The following is a 19,457-nucleotide window of genomic DNA, read 5'->3' on the forward strand; positions in this document are numbered from 1 at the left end:
GCAGCAACCCAATCTCTCGATCAGAACCGTTGTAAGGCGAACACTTATTTACTGACAAAGTACAACCTCTACTTCAATCACGTTTCGTGCATTCAGCTTTTCTGGAATACCAAAAAAAAGCAACGTTCACTGACATACAGTGAAGAATAAAATGAATTCTGGACACTCGATATATATGCACTCATCCCGTAAAAAGACACAGAATAGAAAGGCATATCAAGCGAAGTCTGATGCGTAAACAATGTCACTAAATATCGTGTTCATATTGCGTTAATAAGAGCACTGAACATATACAAGACCAACAAACAGAGAATGCTTGCTTTAAAGTTTGTGCTGAATTTGGAGATCAGCAGCATGCTCTCCACAAGGCTCCGTTTCGCACTGCTGCGGCACAAACCTACAGCGCAGATACAGTGTTTTCCAAGCCCACGAAACATCCATCGAAAAAACCGCTAGTAAAGTTATACATGAAAAGTTAGGTCGTTTGGAAGCATGAAATAACTGTTGCTGATGGAATTCCGGAGGCTACCAATGGTTCTAAGCACCTAGCAGCCGTACAGAGAGACATTATTGTTCACTGCGTGGCTCATTCACCTGCGGCTGCCTTTGGTCATCTGCAAACTAGATTAAAAACTGCGTGGTTTCACAGAAGCAATCGAAAGCTGTGCGGTTGCGTTTGCGCATTACTTTACAAACTCATAATTTATTAACCCAGCCTTTCCTGAAAAGAACAGCAGCGTGCCCAAGTAGAAACCTCCTCTAATGTCGAAATTGCTTCGTGCTCGAAAAGCGAACCTTCTTTGCTCATTTATTTTGCCCATTTATTCAAGTAGTGCAGTACATTCAGTTAACTCTCACTGCTTAGCGTTCCGATGGACCGAAGGACGATATGCATAAACCTGGAAGCTTTAGCCGTTTGTTCGACCAGAGAAATATAAATTTAGTGAGAAACGTCTCGGCGAGCGCAGTGTTACAATTTGATTATGGTTTCTAGTGCGTAGCGGACTGGAATCAGCAGAAGCGTTCGCTAGTTTATGGAATCCGGGCGAATTACATTGCGGCCAATTTAATCAGCCCCCTTTATTTCGTTCTTTGGCAGCGCAAATCACAAGCGAAACCAGTTCAGTAACCAGGAGGCAACTAACATCTCTGATGATTTGACTTTCAACAAGAATCGCATTGTCATTCAGTGGGTTCGACGTCGCTCTCAGTCATGTTAGGAAACGCTCATTGAAAGCTGAACATTCTGTAGAGATTGATTGAACATTCTGTAGAGATTGCAAAGTAAATATAACGCGACGTGAATTTGAATGTCATTACCATATAAATAGCACCAGTAAAACAGAAGGACCTAATCTCTACACCGTTTCCACCAAACTATAGCTGTACGAGAAGTTAGCCGGAATAATTGCGTGCCATAACCTGTAAAAAGCAAAGACTGAGTTTCCCAATACTACACTAAAGCGGCAACATGGGCGCGAGCTAGGCACCCCAATGCAAGCCTCGAAAGTGAACGGCTTTCAGACGTATGAAATATACATGGCTTCCATCAGCTCTGTCTTGCGGACATAGCACGAACCACTGAGATGAATCCAGTAAGTGATGTTCGTGGAGTGTGAGCTGAATGTATTGCTATGGGCTCCTCTTTCCTATAGCAGCGTTTAAAGGTAATGGCAAAAAAAAAAAATCCATCGTTGTATCTCCAGTGGAGAACATAGGACGCGTTCAAATGCTTGCTTTCATTTTCAATTCTTGCGTTTTTTTCTTTTTCATTTTCGCATTGCGTCACGAATGCGCAGCCTGTCTCATATGTGTCTGGAATGGTGAGTTTGTGCGTCGCGAGAAACGGGGAGCAGGAAGATGTTTCGGTACACCCTACGGTTCACCTAGGCTTTGGACACCAATTCCAAGTACTCGGCCTCGGTAGTTATTCCCGCCTGTTTGCATTGAGAGCCGCGACTCTCTGCCGCTTGCGACTGCAGCAAACTATTTTCGTAAAGAACATTATTTCAGCCTTGCACTACTATTTAGCTCAGATGCAGCAAAATAATCAGCAGTATTGTCTGATAAACGGCGAACAGTAGGTATCAGAAGGAGGCAGTAAGCTTAAATCTGAGACGAGACACCTGCCGCCCAAGCGGTGACATTTTCAGCAGTGGCGTGAACAAGGCTTTCAGTAGGCCCTAATGAGTTCATCCCTCTGCCTCTGATGTGCGTCCGTTCTTCAAGCCTAGAAAGGGATTAAGAACTAATTGGGGCACAGAGAACAGTGCTTAACAGGATTTCACATTAAGCCGTCGGTGCCAGGAAGGGCATTATTGACCGTTCTGCAGATGGAATCCAACAGTTTAGTTTTTTGTTCTGTTGGGTGCTTCGTAAAAAATTCAGGGGGGCACTTTGTTGACCTAAAAGTGCGGTGAGGCGAAAGCCTTAAGCGCAGTGTGGCTGGTTGTGTCACTGATGTGTGGTTAAGATGTTAAGCTTCGCCTCTAAGAGCGGAACGCGACAGCGTCTTGCAACGGTGCCAGATAGTCCATAGAACGCCATCGCCCGTTCAGTTCTACGCCCTGCTCGTCGATAAATTGGTTTTTGAGGAAAGGAAATCTATATGTCTCTCATATCTCGGTGGACACCTAAACCTGGCTGTAACGGAAAGGGAGGAAGATGGGAGTGAACGAAGACACCGTATTCACTAGACGCGCCTTTGTTCATTCCAAACCATCGAGCTGGCATGGCGGAGTGGTAGCGTGCTCGTACGCACTCCGGAGACCGGGGTTCGATTCTCAAGCTCGGCCAATTTCCTACTGGGTTTTATTTATTTATCTGGTCTGAATAGAAAGGTTAATTAGGCTAATTGGTTAAGTAAGCAATTAACTAAACTCAGTGCCACTTACTTGTAGCATCACTACACGATCCCTTTAATTGGTTGCATGGTTAGTAGCCAAAGTACAATTGACCCGGTTTGAAATTAGCGCACTGTGACGTCACGACCGTTTCGACCAATTGAAAAGCGTGACATTTCTGTCGATAACTGCTGCTTACAACGATGAGGCATTAAAGGCTTCCGCCTTAAAAAAAGTATAACATCCGCATGAACTTGCTTAACCGAAGGACGTTTTAGCTAACAGATAAGGGGCATCAGGCCCCTGAGACAAGCAATCGATAGATTGTCCTACCAGTGACCATGACAAACGTGTCTTTTTAAAGCAGTTCGTCTCATAGTCACATGAATTTCTGAAAATGCGTCTCCTTAAAGTTGAACGTTGAAAACTTTATGTCTCACGAATGTTCGTCGAGTACATTTGCGAGTTATATCCACACGCCGCTAAATCACGCCTACCCGGGACTGTTGCTACTTGTTCGAGCACAGATACATAGGCGATCCCAGAGCATATAAATTATTGGCATCCCTTTAATACATACTCCTGCGAACAACGTACGCAATAGGCATTCTTGTATCAAATGGCTTACGTGGCTCACAAGCCTACTCTTTACCTTTATTATATCAGTAGGAATAGACATATTGGCGTCGATGGTAGTCTGACTATGGAATGAGGAGACTTTTCGAAGTGTAAGGGACGTTTCACATGCATGCGATTCTCGCCTGCGACGCTGCGAATTCTGTCGGTCTGCGACTGGGGAGGGCCGTCGGTCTAGCCGCAGACGGTCTGCGACCAAGTTCCGTCCGGTTGGAATTCAGTCGCAGCGTCGGTGTGTTCACTCTGCGACTGACCAATGAATGGGCAGCGCCGAGACGGCGCGTGACATGGGGTCACGTGGGAGCTGTTGCCGCGGCGTAAACAGGGCTGTTTATTCCAATCAAAACATACGAAATATTGCCTTGCACCTAAAAACACGCTGGTCATAACACCATCAACAAAACAACACATTCCGTGCAGCGTTTCTGTCGCGTTTAATCGTGGGAACATCGAGCAACCTTGCGTGTCCCTCCGACCGAATTCGCTGTGTACGCGTTGCATGTGAAAGCGCTGACCGAAAATCGCACTGCGGCGTCACCGACTAGGCCGACTATTTTCGTTCTAGTCGGAGCATGTGAAACGGGCCTAAGGCGTTTCAGGTGCGAGTGCTCATAATAGGAATCTGACATGGCGTAAGGACTATAGTGTTGGGCTCTTGCACATGAGAGCTCTACCTCGAGCACCAGGTTTAGAAGAAGGAATGAAGATATACATTGAAACACTCCGGTCGTGCTGTGTCGTCTTTCACAGATTGGCGCCTTTTTTAATGGCTTGGATATCAACATCTTTTTTTTTGCTTTTGATAAAGCGCCAAAATTCTTTTGGCTTCGTTTTTATTTTGCCTGCAACTGAGGTTCGACACAAGCGTCTTGCCGACTTTAATTCCCACTTAAGGTTTGCGGTGAATATTTAAAGCTGTACGTGCAAAGTGGTTTTTTTTTTGTTTTATATAGTTTTTTGTAATCCTCAGCTTTCTAACTCGTAGACAAAGTGTTTTATTGATCCATGGTTTATCTGCGCGTTCCTTAGATGACATGAGCCTTTCCGGGAAAAGTGGACTACCACCGTGTAATACCCGTGCCACACGGCCAGATTTAATGCCATTAAGTGCTTACTGCCTTAAGTTTTAATGGCATTCGTGCGGTGCCACACGCATAAATTTAATGGCATTAGCCTTACTGCCATTCGCGACCTACTGAGCTCGCCACAACTCATTCGCCCGTGCATTGTGTACTCTTGTTCCCATTCCACACGAAGAAAAGCATGCAGCTTTGTTAGTAACAACTTCATAACCAGTAGGAAATGGTTAATTCTTAGCTTTCAGTCAGAAGAGGCATCTATACCGCATTTTCGATGTGAAGACGCCATTTTAACTATCCTTATTGACAGGTACTCTCGATTTCTGTGCTGACATGCGAGTTTATGGCTACTTTTTCGACTTGTAAAGCAGGAACAGCCGTATTTTCTGGAAAATTGTCTTTACATTACATTTGAACAACATTTGCAATATATATTAGGAATGTTTATATTCAGATGTAAGTTTTGACTACCTTGCAAGCGTTATCGTCATCATCAATTTCGATAATGGCATTAAATGTGGACGTGTAGCACCAACTCCTAAAATAATGGCATTAAGAAACTTAAAGCCTTCAGCATTTACTGCCATTCCCTGTGCTCGTGTGGCACGGGTATAAGACTAAACACTGGTTAGACAAGTCAAAGCCAGCGCTCAGAACTCATGTGTACTCTCTTTGAAGTCCTGCATTCACTTAACGTAGCTCGAGCGGAAACCGTTGCATTCGCTGTCGCTGCCATACTGGCGTACGGGAATTGGTGGTTTGAATGAAATCACTGGTGGACAGGCTTCCACTCAGCGTCGAGGTAAATGGTCCCGGATACAAACCCAGCTTGTTTACCCTGAATTATCTCTTAGGAATGTTGGAGGAAACGTGTCCTTAAATAAAGCAGTGCAGTAGCGTCTAATGAGGAGAGTAACGAGCCTAAAATGACAGCGTACCCTCTTTCCCCCAAAAGCTCTAAAGTGAACGTGCCAAAAGGATTTGCAACTGGAACTTTTCCTCACTGTCACCACTCCACTAAGCTAGGTTGAACAAGCGCGCTTAAATTTTGCGCTGAGTCGCCTTGATATGTTTGTCCAAAGCGCGATCTCAGAAATTCCTCCTGCCACACTCGGGGTCACGAGCCCTTTCTCGAGTGTTTTCTCGGAGTCTGCTTCCAATTAGGCTCTACGCTTGAGGCAGTTGGTCAGGTATGTAACCGACCGCATTTTTTCTGAAATGGTGGTCGCGAAAAATTCAAGCTCTTGATTCGACCTCAGTTGCTGGCTGCTGGGATTTAAACTTTCGAAGGGCGCTGCACCGTTTTTGAGATTTTTAGTGGTAGGTAAGATTTAAGTTGCCTCTTTCACGGCGTAATAGTTTGCTTTCTGGAGATCGCAATGTATCTCACCTGCAAGTCACTGTGTTCATAAATATCATACGAAACTCTGCTAAAATGCGCCTCTCTTCCTTTGTCATGAATGTTTTAGATTGAATGCATTTCCCACGTTGATCTCGACTGATTCGCTTCCCTAAATTTTTCTATTGCCAGTACTCATAACGTGAACACTTACAAAGTTTTATGGCCTGCAGTTTTGCAGTTATTCATACAGAAGGATTAATGAGCTTCGAAATTTCTCTCAGTGCACGTGAAAGAACCCCAGGAGGTCGGAATTTCTGGAGCCCTTCACTACGGCGTCTCCCATAGCCTGAGTCACTTCGGGACGTTAAATGCCCGTAAACCATAAAACATAAACCATCGTCTTTTCACTATAATCTCGATTATTAAAGTCTGGACCCTGTCTCTAAAAACACTGCAGAAAAAAAGAGTGGGTTAACGAAAATCATTGCTCAAATATTTCGCTCAAACCATAACAACACATTGTTCCTCGCAGCGTCTTAATACAGCATCGGGAGGACATTGGAATTCACCACTCTCTCCTCTTCCGAAAGGCTCCTTTGTGGTCTCGGTAATGCAAAAAAGGTAGAGCCGCAGGGTAAGTTTTCCCTGATATTTTATAGGTACTTGAGTGGGATAAAGGAGAATCTGCATGTCGAGAGAAATTCCTCGAAACCGTCTGTAACGTCGATTTCCATTCAAAATACATAAAGCGAAAATGTGCGTACGTTATGGACGTATAATGAATCTGTGCAAACTTTCGCTCTTAGTTCTCACAAAATCTCATTTTAGTATTTATGTCGATCCACAAAAACGTTGTGTCTACTACTGTCTTTTGTAAATTTTTGATAATCATACGGGTTTTCAAAACTCCATGAATGTACAGAGAGGAAACTGAGTTTATTATGAAGACAAAAATGTACATTCACATTAGAGAAATGAAATTTATTGCTTTTCCTCAGTAAATAGAAATGCGAGTCACACAATTTTTGGACAGTATGCACGCACTACAGACACAGGAGGTTTGCGCGATACCAAAATTTTTATCATCAGCATTCTCCAATTCGCGCTGCAGTTCACTGCAGGAGATCACGAATATTGCACGCCCAAAATTCTGCCTGGTTCAAAGCATTGCCTGAGAAAACCGTTGGGTACGAGCTGGAGTACTGTAACTTATTGAAGTACGGAAACATTTAACATGAATGATCTTTCTCTGAGCATTACATCAATGACTATTCTCGACGAAGATAAACATGAAAGTAAAAGTTAGGAGATTGAAGCCCTTTTTTTCACAAAAATGTTTTTTTGCTGCCTACCGAACCACCCGCCTCGAATTGATGTCAGCTGATGGACAAAGCAGGTCATTTTACATGTCTTTCTTGCGCTTGAGTTTATTGCGCAGATATGATTTTTTTTTGTTCAGACACTGATTACGTACGAAAGCTGCAACGGTGGCTCAGTGGCTATGGCGCTCATCATGACCTCAAAAACACGGGTTGGGCCATTGCCGCGGCAGCCGCATTCCGATGGAGGTGAAATGCTAGTCTCCAGTACAGTGCAATATCAGTGCACGTTGATAACCTCCAGGTGGTCGATATTATCCGGAACGGCCTTCACTATGGCCTTAATCAGAGCACCAGTGTTCGTGCGTGTGTGTGCGTGCGTGTGCGTGTATGTGGCTGTTTGTGTGCGTGTATATGGCTGTTTGTGAGTGTGTGCGTGCGTGTGCGTGTATGTGGCTGTTTGTGAGCGTGTGCGCGCGCGCGCGCGTGCCTGGGTGTGTGCGTGCGCGCGCCAATCATATCACACGGACACCAGATGAGGCCTCCAGATTATGCTTCTTAGTCACGGCGCTGCTGCAGGAAAAATTTTTCTTAAAGCTTTGGTCTCAGGCCCTGTGGTTATAATTTAAAGCATGCAGAATCGATGCTGCCAGCTTCTTTTGTTTTTACCGAAAAGCGGGAAAGTATAAAGAGGGAAGTATTGCAGAAGAGCAGAAGGCCGATGCGGATGCTGCCTTATTGCGATTGGATGCGGAGTAACGGCTGAAAGTAGCGCTCCTTGCAGTGCTGTGGCACTCAAGAAAAGGAAATCTTAAAGCCATCTTTCAGAATTTGGGGATCCATCAGTGCTGATGTGGTCGGAGATTAAAGTGCTGGAAGAAAGCGCCATGCAACAGTAAGCACTAAAATAACATAATCCGAACACCTGTAAAGGAGCCATATGCTCGCAATACGCATCATAAATAAAACCGCCATTATTTCTAGGTAAGACTAGTTTTTTCTTCAGCGAAAGTAGTTTTACAGCGCCCTCATTTTTCAAGACAGAGGCTCTCTGCAAGGCACTCAGGGACATGGGCCTTCTTTCCAGCACTGGACCCAACGACAAAAATGGTAGAAAAAAAGAACATTTTTTGAATTCTTGAAAGTGCAGGGAAGAGCACAGGGCAATGAAAAATGCGCTGAACAGCTTAAAATGCAGCCACACAGATTTATTACGCACATACTTTCGGCTCAAGGGAGCATAGGCGCGCAATTTTCGAGCGCAAGAAACAGAGAAAATTCCGTGTTCGTGAGGCAGCAGCGGTGTTATCGCGACCACTATAACGGCGCGCCGAGTACGTAAACGGCCGCGACCACGCAGCACCGCCATTGTGCTTGAACCGTATCATCCCTTGTGCGCAATACATTACCTAAAGAGAAAAGAACGAAAAGAGGCCGTGAAATATTATCGTTGCAGTCCGAAACTTGCACACGAATAAGACGAGAGCCGGGGATACTGGTCTTTGTTATGGAAATTTTAAGGCGCCATAAATTCGATTTTTTTACTGACCTGTTGCTTACTGTGCATGCTTTAAAAACGTGCCTTGTTTCAAATTCATTTGTCGCACAGCACTGAGTGCTACGGAAAAAATGGCGGCTACTACTGAGTATACGGTAAAAACAAATAAAGAGTATTTATCCAGCCACATTGCCATCGCTCTGAGCGGCAGCATGTCCGACTTGGCTTACTACGCACTCTCTCCACAGCTGCTTCCATCTACCTAGCGTAACCAAGTAAACCCCCTGTTACCCCATTTTAATAATGGTAATGCTTCAGTTTCTACGGCTATAAACGCTGCTGCTACTTTTCCTAAGTTTAAGGAAAGTTTTTCCAAAAGTGTGAGTGTCTGGGGTTTTAGTTCAGCATAAAATTGGCTCTCCGTTTCTCTAACTGAGTAAGTTTTCTACTGGTGTAGCTCCAGCGCCAGATTTACTGAGCCATGTCATGACTACTGAATTGCTCAGTACTGTTCTTTCTGATCATGAGCGTACCACTCCTGAACTTCGTCTCTTTTCTACCACTGTTCCCGCCATTTTTAGGGTTATCGTCGCTATTAGAGCTACGGTTCCACAGCACGGTACATCACGTTTTCATGCTGCAACCAGCTTTGTTGAGACATACCAGATGCGTCTCCTCATCACATCGTTCGGTCAAGGAGATCGCTTTCGTTGAAAATGCTCATACTCCGAGCTATCCTGCTTGCAGAAAAACCAAGCGAACTCATAGCAGTCTGATCGCACAGTTCACTGCACACGAGATTGACAAAAGACACAATGCATAATAGGCAGGTTCGAGATTTCATATTAAGAGGCCCGAACCTCTCATACGAGAGGCATTTCATTCTAAATCATAGCCGAAAGCAGTGAAGCAGCGATGCATTATGACAGAAAGCGCCAGAACTCAGACAGCGCAGAGATGCTTGATTGTTGTCAAGCACGTAAACATGCCGGCAACTCCCGTTGGCGCCGGGTCGTCTTCACGCATGTTCAAGATTGCTCGGAAGAGACGGCGTCGCTTCGAAACCCCGCGAACTCTCTACGGGGCTTGTACACAGTGCGGCGCATTTGCATATCCGAAATAGCCGCGCACGGTATCTGGAGTGGGCCGTGTCGGTTTATGCACATCGCAGGACTCGCTCTCGGATTTTAATGTCCCAGGAGGAGAGAGAAGAGTCATGCATGTTCACATAAGCCCTGCATCGTAACCTTAGTTTCGCCGAGCCTTCTGCAGAATTCCTAAAACATAGAATGAAAGAAGCGTGGTGTCTGAAGCTTAAAACCATGCACTGACGAGTTGAGATATAAAGACAGATGGGAAAATAACAAATATAAAAACCAACAGAAGAAGCAGAGCCTTCTTCTTCGGCCTGCGTTAGTTTTTTTTTCTTTTCTGGAGATTCAGTATCTATGATTTTTATCATACAGGAGTTAAACAAATGCACAAAATGGTTTGGTTTATGGAGGCTTAACGTCCCAAAAAAACACAGGTTGTGAGGGGTGCCGTAGTGGAGGGCTCCGGAAATTTCGACTACCTGGGGTTCTTTAACGTGCACTGACTTCGCACAGTATACTGGCCTCCAGAATTCTGCCTCCATTGAAACTGGACCGCCGCGGCTGGGATCGAACCCGCGTCTTTCTAGTCAGCAGCCGAGCGCCGTAACCACTGAGCCACCACGGCGGATCAGAGCAATTACATTTTAACTTTGGACAATACTGCCTCTAAAGCCTTTGTCTCTTCGTACTTACCAACATAAAATTCAAAGTTCAAGTATTGCTCTATACATGAAGACAGTTAAGTAAAAAGTAAACGAAAATTATCTTTAAAGCTGTTTTTTTTTCAAATTAACCAAGAATGCTATTCATAGTTAAGTTAATCAAGTTATACCTTCATTTTTACTAGTTACGCGAGTTGAAAACGACGAAAATAGAAGCAAAAGAAGACAGAATGAAGAAGGAAAAACAAAATGCTTGAAAAAATCCAGTCTGCGTCAGCCTATAGCGGTGTGACTGATGAGAGAAGGCTGTACTTTTTTTTTCCCCTTAATTTCCTTGACACCCTGGCCCTGTCGTCCCGATATTTTATTTTAGGATATTTTTTTCGATACTAAGCCTGTGCAGTCGGATCCCTCGCTCACCATCTATACGAATGATGTAAGGCTGAAGTCTTTCTTTCCCGGCTTCTTAACGTCTGCCTCAGTATTCATTTTTATCTACGCTGCGTATCATATAAGCATGCGATTATCCCACACCTACAAAGCAAGATTAGAAGAGTAAAGCCCATCGCGAACTGACATATTGGCGAAAATAAAACGCATCGAACACAAAAGAAAGAAGGATTAGGGTCGAAAATAAACCACGCTCACACCTTCGCACCAGTAGCACTTGGAAACCAGGTAATCCCTGTTCTATTTGCTGGGAACCTATCACGGCAATTTAGCGGCTTTATCTACCAATACTCGACACACTAGGATGTTTCTACTCTACTTGAGCAATGCAAAGAGCTGCATGGTGCTGCTTCTGTTGAATCAGAACTCTGTAAAGAGCAAGAGGAGCAATAGACACGCTCACGCATTTTCGGTCCAATCCTCAAACACACCGAACATACGTTTGTCTTGATTGCTTCGCGAGACGACACTCTGTGTTTGTACCTCGGCTGAGCTACTTGCGAAATTTCTACTCGCCCTATTGCGTCTCTGAGTCCAGTGTGGCAATAGTCTGGTACTTTTCTGCCACGGGGGATATCGGAGCTTCACAGAAATGTTGCAGTCTATGCTGCGCACTTCGCACTGGCAAGCCGAACTGCTGCCCATTCTGGGTATGTGCTGGAACTGACGCAAGACATGCAGTTCCACATAGCGAACAAAGCGTCTGAACTATTGAAGCGCAGCGCACGTAAGGATGATGCCTGTCTTTCTGGCTCCTGCCACCTATGCAGTCAATATAGGCCGATGAAGGGCTACGAAATATCACCTTATTCAAGAGCCTTTGTGAGAAGCGAACAGCTTTGTGCAATAGGAAAGCTTGGCGGGAGGTGTAGCAACAGCTTCTACCTCAGCGCAAAAAAATTGTGTAAAAGTATACATAGAACTCACTTTGCTATTGATTTGTTACTTCTCTTCTGGCGTGTAAGCTGAACTTACAAATGTTGCCTGTACGGTTAAGGCGCTTGAGTTCGTTTGTTGAAACTGTACAGAACAAAGAAAGGACAATTTGGGCCCCACAACATGATGGAAGGAGGATTTCCAGTTTTTCGAACTTCACTCTGTGCGCTGATAATTGTACAAATCGGAGAAAATCATACAAGTACCGATGATGCAGATAAATTTAAACCTATTTCTTCATTAAATAGGTGCTGATGTGTGTTTGCACGGTAAGGGTCCTAATTAGCGCCTAAAAGTTATTTACCGCTTGTTGTAAGACGTGACTTCATCTCCTGTTTTTCAAAATTTTCAACTCGTCCTTAAGACGTGCTATTTCTTTCTGCCATCGCTTTTAGAGCTAGAGACGTAGACGGGAACGACGCGACCTTTGGCTGGTTGTGAGAAAGGTGAGAAAGTGCTTTCTGCGGCCCTAAATCTCATTCCGTGAGTGTCCTGCCTGCATAACTGGCCCCAATTTATGTTTTCCAGTTGTTGGGAACGCCGAGCATTGAGAAACATATTCTTAACGCTCACAAACGGCATGTTTGCTATGTGCGTGTAATTACGCCGAGAAATAAACGCAAAGTCGGCTGTAATTTCATATGCGTCTCTGGAACGGCGCCGTGAACACCCCGTAATTTGCTCTAAGTTCTTTTTACTCCTCCGAAGAGAACGCAATGTAACATGAAATGCACTATATCGTTTTTGAAGACGAAAGGCACGCAGTATATCAAAGAAAAGTTGCGCCTGTTATTACTGCATAAAATGCACCGGAGAATCACTGGTGAGTGGTAGCACTTATTAGTATCTCCAGAGGTTTCGGCGTGGCATAACTACTGCTCACATGCACCGCGGTTCTAACAACAATCCGCGCAAAGCCACGCGCTGAAAACCTAGCTGTCATTCTAGTACGAACTATAAGTACGAACAGAAAACATCAAAGAAACAATTCCCTGTTGCTAACGACAGACTGCCTGCTGCGACGTGCTGACATTACCTCAGCGTCGCTCTCTCTGCTTCCTGGGCGCATCGTTTGTCGTTCGCCGGCAATTCTCCGGTTGGCTAGCGTACAGGCGCTCAAGCTTCGAGCATTCCAACAGTAATGTTAACAAGAGGGAACGTGCCGCGTCTAATTAATCACCGTCAGCACACCGTTTGGTTGAAAGCAGCGAAAGCGACATTTCATTAGTGGAAGGCTGGTGTGCTGCACTGGTACACGTACTTTCGCCGAACTTTCCACGACACAGACGCCATTGTGCGCAACAGCTACCCGACAGCAAAACAGTTTTTTTTTTGTGCGGCATCATTAATGGCGCAAACTTCGTTGGTGAACTTGTTCTCCTACTCTCTTTGCACTGAAATGCGAGCAATGAATTGGTAATGAAGCATGTAATAAAAGAGTGACTTCCGCGCCTGAAATGACGAGAAAAAAGCTGTAAATCTTCTGCGTGGAAACCGCACGCAAAATACGAACACCTTCTACATGCAGTAGACAGCGTACAGGGGACACATGTTCTTGACAAAGAAAGCGATGAAGCCAACAAGGTTAGTGACAAACGAAAGAGGGCGAATAGAAGTGCTGTCTCGGCGTTGCGACTGAATACAAGCGGCAGCGCTATCTTGCCGGAAATTTAAAGTTAAAAGTTTTCAAGCAACAAACTGGTATGTAAGAGAGCAGATAATGTTTTCAGAATTTTCCCAGCGGCAGGTCACCACGAGCCAGAATTGATTTGTCTGTGTCGCCTATTGGCCCGACTCTTGAGATAATGAAGTCTCGAATACAGGCGGAATACTGTAAATTCATAGTAAAAAATACTTGTAGCGCCTAATTTCGCAAGATGCTGCCCGCACCATTTGTCCCAAAACAAATATAAAATTATCTGCTCACTTCGTCTTTAAATGCCTCGAGGATTCTCGGTTCTGTCTTTGTCTCTTCGGAAATGCGACCATTTGAAACCACACGCAAGTAGTTTGGAGATGCTTTGTCTGTTGGTCATAGTAGACACGTTGTGACATAGGTGACGAGTTTACCTAAGCCATACTGAGTTGTATATCCCGCGTTGGCAATTCTAGGGAAGTGGGATGCTGCGTCTTTGTCCGCACAGTCGTGTTCTCCACTTCCCTGCTTGTTGTTGTGATAGGGTAAGCTTAACATCAACCGGACCTACATTAAGAACATAGAATTAGACTGACCAGTGGCTTAGGAAACAGCGCTAAAATACTCCTGACGTGAGCGTTCCGCCTTTCAAGGTTTTGATCGGCATCGTTTTACAATATAATCGTATGGGACGAATCTAAATCAACTTTTGTACTTGATAAATTAAGGAGCACTGAATCGTCCAAAGAAACGTACCGAGGATGAGGCAACTGCCGAGGCCATCCAAGTTTGAGCAGGCGTGTGAATTTTCTACACATGCCTATGCTGATGAGAGAAGACGGGAAGCTGAAGTCTTGCTTGATGTCCTGGCAAATGTTTCATTGTTAACGTGTCTTGGGTAATGAAAAAAATGGAGGCATGTTGTGGACAAGTGCTCGTGCCATTATATGTACAAATTAACAAACTTTCGCACATGGCTCCTTATAGAAGTCTGACTGTAGAACCTCTCGTTGCACAACTTGATCCACAACTGCCCCTAAGGAGATAACATTTGCATTTCCTTGTTCTGGCAACAAGAATTCTTTGAAGGTTCATTTCTTTATGATCTCTAAGAAAGTGGAACAGTGCACACAACATGGTGCTGTTTTTCAGAATTTTAGCACTGATGGTTACATCAAAAAGGCAACAGCATTAATCGTATATTCATGTATAATATTGAAAAAGACTTCGAGTATATGAGTGTCACCTGAATATTTTGTTCGAGAAACACAAATAGTATAACATAAATCAAAATAATGTAATAAAGGATGCACCAAAATTCACTAACTAATAGCTTTCCCAGCAATCAGCAAAAAGACGGAAGAATTTTGGGCGTTACCGTCTCCTTTGTCTACGTCGGCGCATTGTAGTTAGTGCAACATAAACGAGAAATCAATTCTGGACCAGTGGCTGAGTGGAATTTAATCTTATGTAAAAGCAACTACTCCCAAGCTCTGTCAATTCGGTGTCTAACATTTGTGAATGGGGATATTGTTACCCTCGAAATAAGTGACAACTGCTACCGTTTGCGAATACGCATACCGAAAGTAGCGATTAAACAAATCTGGTTTCGCTTCATTATCGGCCACGTAGTTGACGCCGTCCGAGATATCAGGAATGACCTCTTTATTTTTTTACTTACTTTTCGCATACTTCCTGACTTCCTTCATGCTAACTTTAATTTTCGTTCCTAGATTAAATATGTAGTCTCAACCTCGCGACTCTCTTTCTTTATGGTTTTGCTGCGCTGCTTCAATTCTGTGTATGTCACTATCACTGGCTATAGAGTAGGTATGGAATAAACGCTCCTTTTTATTTATCTGTACTCTAAGTTGTTTTATTCTCCTTTAAAATAGCTTGCACGATGTTTTAGTACTCTGAGTTTTGTTAATTAGATTGCCAAATTCAGTTTTCATCGCTGCTTAGTTTATCCTCGAGTCGGATCAACATATGGGCATCTCTTACGGTGAGTAGTCTGAAAAAACACAAGAAGTAACTTAAAACAAGAAAAAACACATTGCTATCTTTATATTATAAAGAAATATTGCAATCATATACTCCTCTCTGCACCAGGCTCGCTTCTGAACTGGCAGTACTGCGCTTGCTGACAGATTTTATATTGTCTACATGTTGCCACTTGTATACAATTCACCTTTAATAATTATTTTTCCTTCTAAGGCTCGAACTGATATGCATTTTCTTCGTGCGGATCTGTTATTTAGTTTTTTTTTAAATATAGGCAACCTTCAGTGCAACGTTTCCTCTTTACACCTAACTACGTCTGGGTGGAATGATCAATATTGCCTAATTTATTCACCAACCCGATGCACCTCCTATACACGCAGTGATTTCCATATCTTGGCTCAATGGGCCCTATTCTAGAGTATGCGTGTCTGTGACAGCTTCAGTCCACCATTTCACTCCGCGATGTTTACAGTTGGATCTCTTTAATATGCAACGAGGTTAAGCTTCGCTGACGTGAGAAATTATATATGAGAATATGAGATTCTATTTGGTTGACATAGCCGTATAGGGTCTTCACTGGAAGTTGATAACGACGTCGCCTAACAGAGAAACTTTGTAGTGGTGTTCATTATTATATTTAGCCAGTCTTTAAAACTTCCGCGTACTCTGATATCTGCCCCAAATATGAGGGTGGCTCGATATGACGTCCTTCAACTGCAGATTTAAAATGAGTTTACGAACGTATTTCACAGGCAGCCATGCAGTGCGTCTCACAGTGTAGTAGGTAGCTGCCGCCAAGCTTATTACTGCGCTGTTCTCTTCGATGCTTTTCACATTATTCCACATATTTTAGACGAATTTCTCAAATACCTGTAGATTTCAGTCCATACGGCAATTACTCCCCGATGATTTCGGGAAAATTCCTGTGATGTCTGTCTGTGTATTCGTCTGCAAATTTAGCGCTGCTTAAATTTGAACAACAGTAAATAAGTAATCAAAATTAATTAATCTTGCTATGAAAAGCGGTGTTTGCGGGGGAGCTAGCTTGCTGATGTTGAACCCTGGTAACTGCATGCAATAACACGCAGCACGGATCACATAGATGTCTACTGTGCTGTTTGTTTCGTTCCGAAGTAATCCGTTTAAAATCAAATGTACGATCGTGTAACTCAGTTCACACGTTGGATCCTTCATAACTTCAAGTGCGGGACATATATGAACGAATTTCCACACGGCACTACTTGATATGATCGATGGTGTAGAGCACGTGAAAGATTATATTTAAATAAATTTTTTACTATGACTTTTCGAGCCTGAAACAAGGCAAATCTAATGGAATTGCAACAGCATGCTGCGGACACAGTAGCCCTTCTAATTAGCCGATGAAGCTCTACGAAATGCCGCCGCGGTGGCTCAGTGGTTATGGTGCTCAGCTGCTGACCCAAAAGAGGCGGGTTCGATCCCGGCCGCGGCGGCTGGAATTTCTTTGGAGGAGAAATTCTAGATGCCCGTGTACTGTGCGACGTCAGTGCACGTTAAAGAGCCCCAGGTGGTCGAAATTTCCAGAGCCTTTCACTACGGCGTCTCTCATAGCCTTAGTCGCTTTGGGACGTTCAACGCCAGAAACCAAACCAAACCAATCTACTGAAATCTCCCGAATATAGGAGCATTCAATAAAGGAAGTTTATGGCACGCTTACTAAAGTTCTTAAAACCATGCCCCCCCCCCAAAAAACACTCCCAGGAAGAATGGGTGGAAGCGGTCGCCAATATTTTATTTTTAGAACGATCGAATTAGTCAAATTAAATAGCAGCTAGCTTTTAATTAGCAGAATCTTTTGGTTCTGCCCAAAGGCAATTCGTAGTATTGGGGATCACAGTGTCTTACCATTTGTTTTATAAATGAAAACATTTGGTCTAAATTACTGGAGTGCGATAAATTGTGGCACTTTTTACTGACCAATTTAGAGCTGTGCGCCTGAGGTAGGCCTGTTAGCTCAGATGAAACATAACGTGCGCTGCTGACGTGATGCTCTGTCCTGCCACCTCAGTTCCCATCGTGGGCGTAGTTGTATCACGGCATTTTTTATTTGCTTGGTTGCTCGGCAGAACTAGGTGACCATCGTTTTACAGATCGACGAAGGAAAATAAAGTGCATGTGCTGTAATACAGAGGGAACTGCACGAATTTGTCACCGGTTGCATAGTTTACAGGTTGCTGCTAACGTTAGCCGTGTCATAAGGCTTTACTTAGAATACATGTGGGAGAATTCAGTCAGAAGCGTTTGCATTCATTCTCAAATTTTTTTCTAAAATATTATCTGTCTCCAGGTTCGTGTACAGGTCATTTACTATTGATGGAAGACAAGTCAAAGTTATTGGCTTGAGCTTTTATGTCCGTCTTTCGGTGGAACGTCCTTAACTCCATCACACGAATAGCCCACACTGCCGCAGCCGTTAGCTTTCAACAAAGGTAGATTCCCAGCTACTGAAGCAGCAAGGCATTACTTAGCCTCAAAACTCAGTCCTTTATGGTGCATACACCGATTGATCTCATTTTCAGCGTGAAACTTGCTTAAACAAGGGCCAAGGTTCACAAAGAGAGCAGGCACATTACAGGTTCTGAAGTCACATCTGCGAAAGCGCCAAGTATCAAGTACCGTGCAAGGAACAACGCGAAATGAAAGGAACGACAAAAGAAGGAGCACCGCACAGACGGGTGTTTCTGCTTTTGTTGTTCCTCTCGATTCGCAATGCTCCATCCACAGATACCTGTAAACAACTTTCACATTTTTTACGCCCATCTCAAGCAGTTGTAGCTTTGCTTTACACACTTTAACGCCACATATGCCAATAGGCCCACTGCCCATTTAAGGCACAAGAGCTACGAAGGGCTGAACGGACTAGGGCAAGGAGTTGTGATGTAAACAAAGCAACAAGTAAGTGAAACCAAACGCACTTCGGCTTCATTGCTTTTGCTTGTTGGACGTGGACACCTACTGCTTCTGCTACCCGAGCTGATTAGGGCCAAATCCTCAGAACGCACGTACCTTCCTTCCGTCGCTGATTGTAAGGGGCTTTTGCAGCACGCGTGAATGGAGCGGATTGACCTCTTTTTACGAAGATTTATGGATTCTTCGGGGTATAGCCTATTAGCGTGCGTTAGACGTCCATCTCCGAGAGCCCATTAGGGTCAATTGGCGTAACTCGCCAACACAGACAGTGCAATGCAGGTTACACTGTCTTTGCACCGTAGCTTGTTGGTATAGTGCGGGGCTCATGAAAAGACATGGCTCATTAGGGGTTTATTCTTTCGACATGTTTAGCCTGAGTGATCTATAACAAAAAAAAAACGATGTTTATGTTCTGTCATGGTACGAACCAGGAAGACACCTGATGAACAATCTCGCTCTCGCCTTCCGCCGTTATAACTTCAACGCTCTCGTCAGTGCTACCTGGCACTTAGAGGTTAGCGCATTCGGCTATTGAGTGGGAGTGCCGGGTTGCGAAAGCGGCCGCAGCGGCTGCGTTTCGACGGAGTCAAAACGCAAAGACCCCCGTGTGTTGTGCGATGTCAGTGCAGGCTAAAGATACCCTGGTGGTCGAAATTATTTCGGAGCCATTCACTATGGCACCTCTTCCTCTCTCTCTTCTTTCACTCCCACCTTTCTCATTTCCCTTACGGTGCGTTTCGGGTGCCCGCCGAGATGTGAGACAATTACTGCGCCATTTCGTCTCCTCAAAAGCCTCATTACCGATTTTCATTAGCTGTGTTCAAAAGGTGCTCTTTAATAACAGCTCACCAGGAAGGGGCCCTACCGATTGATCCTTAAACATGTAACCCAGCGTACCCAAACTCTGACCTCGTAGCACCGCTTGCTCGCCGAGCACGCGGCAGTCGACGCGCCGTCGTACGGTGACGTTGGCCCGCAAAGTTGCCAGAGCGTCGACGTTCGCTGG

Source organism: Amblyomma mixtum, chromosome 1 (genome assembly GCF_055824585.1).
Source record: "Amblyomma mixtum isolate Tamu chromosome 1, ASM5582458v1, whole genome shotgun sequence".
In the NCBI taxonomy this organism is placed as follows: domain Eukaryota; kingdom Metazoa; phylum Arthropoda; class Arachnida; order Ixodida; family Ixodidae; genus Amblyomma; species Amblyomma mixtum.